At 38.3% G+C, this 2,684-nt stretch overlaps 1 pseudogene; it reads left to right on the forward strand.

Moving 5' to 3' along the window:
• The first annotated feature begins 1,227 nt into the window (after positions 1 to 1,227).
• Positions 1,228 to 1,950, forward strand: LOC120770151 (annotated as a pseudogene).
• The last annotated feature ends 734 nt before the right edge of the window (positions 1,951 to 2,684 follow it).

Consider the following 2,684-nt stretch of genomic DNA (forward strand, 5'->3'; position numbering starts at 1 on the left):
ATTAAATCATATGCCTAGGTTATGTGACTCTTTTATCGTTCTGGTAACTCATCAACGTGCCTAACCACCATATTATATAAGTATATACTTTATTCTTTAAAGTTTTGAGCTTTGCCTACTGTTGGTGTGACATTGCTGAGCCATAACCGATAGTTGTTGTTGTCCCTTTTATTGCCGGTGTCAATAATTCTGCGAAATTTGACGTGACAGCATTGAATTGTATGACTTAACGGCATTTTAGCTAACCACTTTAAATACTAACTAATTTATTTAGCACATTTTTAATCGATTACATATAAGGTGTAAAAGGTACGGCATGCCTATAAACAGGGAAATGAAGGGATTACGATAGCCGAGGACCTATTAAAATAATTACTAAATTTAAGTAAGGATTCGCTGGTTCTTCGCAACCACACTTCTAAGGCCGCGGCCACGCAGTAAACGACTGAGCGATGAGCGGCTGAGCGACTATTTTGAGCGACGTATGGCTTTTTACTGAGCGACTGTTGTTAAGCGATTAGTTGCTAAAATGCCGTTGTCAAGGGCTGTACAGCGTATATTACTGCTTGAAAAAAGATATCATGTTTATAGAATCTTGCTACGTATAAAAAAAAGAAAGTATGGGGTTCATCCTATAAACCAAACAAGATGGAGGTTCGGTGAATTTAATCATTTATATCAAAATCTACCTAAATTTCCAGATAGATTCTTTCAATATCTACGTATGTATGTCTATACAATCTTTTGATATATTGCTTGATGTTCATGTTAATATGTTAACAATCAATTTTTTTATGAATAAAAAAACACTCACCAGAACAACCACATATTTCTCCCAGTTTTTTCCATATGTTGACAGTGATATTTTTATTTTTGAAGTCTTTGTGGCTATCCTGCCACAAAACCGGGTAGCTTTGCACCTCAGAAATAAGCATTTCAATGTTAAATTTGTCCATTCTTTCTGTTCGTCGCTCAGCAGTCAACTGAAAATTAGAACATGTTTTAATTGTTAAGCGACGTCGCTCAGTCGCAGAGAAATCGCTCAGTCGCTCAGTCGCTCATCGCTTACTGCGTGGCCACTTCAATGGCATTTCATATGTTTTAATTTCGTCGCTCATCGCTCAGCCGCTCATCGCTCAGTGCGTGGCCGCGCCCCCGCGAAACATACTATATAAAATGGCGAACTTTTAGCGCTAAGCGTAAACATCTTTTAACTAAAATCACGGAATGTCGCCATCACCATTATCGTTACCGCAACCGGCGTTAGCCGCAGTTGATACCCGCTCATTTCTCAAACTTCATTGGACGTGCTTCAAAATGCTCGGTATTAACGCGTCCAACTCCAGCATCTATTATCTCGGCTATTCGGTGCTGCTGCAGGTGTTCGTTACCTTCTGCTAGTGCTGATGCCTCGACCAATTTACAGAACCTCGCCGTGTGTGTCATCTGTGTGGTCTGCAGTGCGAAAATTGTCATCTACGCCACGAGAATGCCGCGCATACGTGAGTTGGAGTCCATCATTGCTACGTTCGATGCACGAGCCCAGAGTCCGTGTGAGCGCCGTTATTTGGTAGAATTACGTAAAGAAATATGTCGCATTACCCTCGGCTTCCTTAGTTTTATGCTATTGTGGCCGTGACGGCGGAGCTGATGTTTTTCTTTCGGAATGAGCATAATTTACTCTATTCGGCTTGGTTCCCGTTCGACTGGCGTGCATCGGACTTAAAGTTCTATGCAGCGCATTCTTATTAAATTGTTGGCCTCTCCTATCAGTTGCTACAAAATTTCGTTAACGATTGCTTGCCGACTATAGCTTTGGCACTGCTGTCGACACACATCAAACTGCTGGATATCAGAGTTTCGCAAATCGGCTACGCGACGGATAGTTCCGCTGTCAATGAGGAGGAGCTGTTGAGTTGCATCAAAGACCTAGAACAGCTCTATAAGTGAGTAGAACTGAGCACAGTAAACAAAAATCCAAAGCTGGAGAAAGATTAATTTCATTTTTCTTCCTTTCCATAACCTGAATAATATTTATTTTGAAGAAGTCTTCAGCTAAAGACTATCAACGTTTGTTTCTTATAACGGTAAAGTTCAGAACAAAGTAACTAGTACGTAATTTATATTACATGCAAAAATAACGCTGACCGATATTAGCGCGACCTCTTCGTGGCATCGTAACAAATTTCAATCTGTATATTGTATGAAACACACACAAAGTTTTCACTGAATAATTTTAAATAGCTTATATTTTCAATAGCCAGAATAAAGAAAACAAACGACTGAAATTGAACGATTCAAATAATGTACAAATCAAACAATTGGAAAACAAAACGAACAAAATTTGTTTGAAAGAAGTTACTTTTTGGAATTTTCCAATTTTTCGAATTTTTCTCATGAAAATTGTTAGATTTTTTATTTCTGAACCTTCCCAGATTCACATAGAAAAACCTGTGAAAATTTCATTGAGATTGGTTCAGCTGTTCTCCAGCAATAGCGTTACTAACAAACAAACATACATTTTTATATACATACATACTAGCTGACCCCGCAGCCGTTGTCCTGCGTGAAATTATGTGTTTTGAAATGAAAAAAAGTTGAAATTATATTGTGTCGAAAATGATTTATTTTCGATTTCTCTACATTTTTTTAATGCAGCGCAGCTTAATAAACATAATTTTTTT

The sequence above is a fragment of the Bactrocera tryoni genome, chromosome 3 (assembly GCF_016617805.1).
Source record: "Bactrocera tryoni isolate S06 chromosome 3, CSIRO_BtryS06_freeze2, whole genome shotgun sequence".
Lineage (NCBI taxonomy): Eukaryota > Metazoa > Arthropoda > Insecta > Diptera > Tephritidae > Bactrocera > Bactrocera tryoni.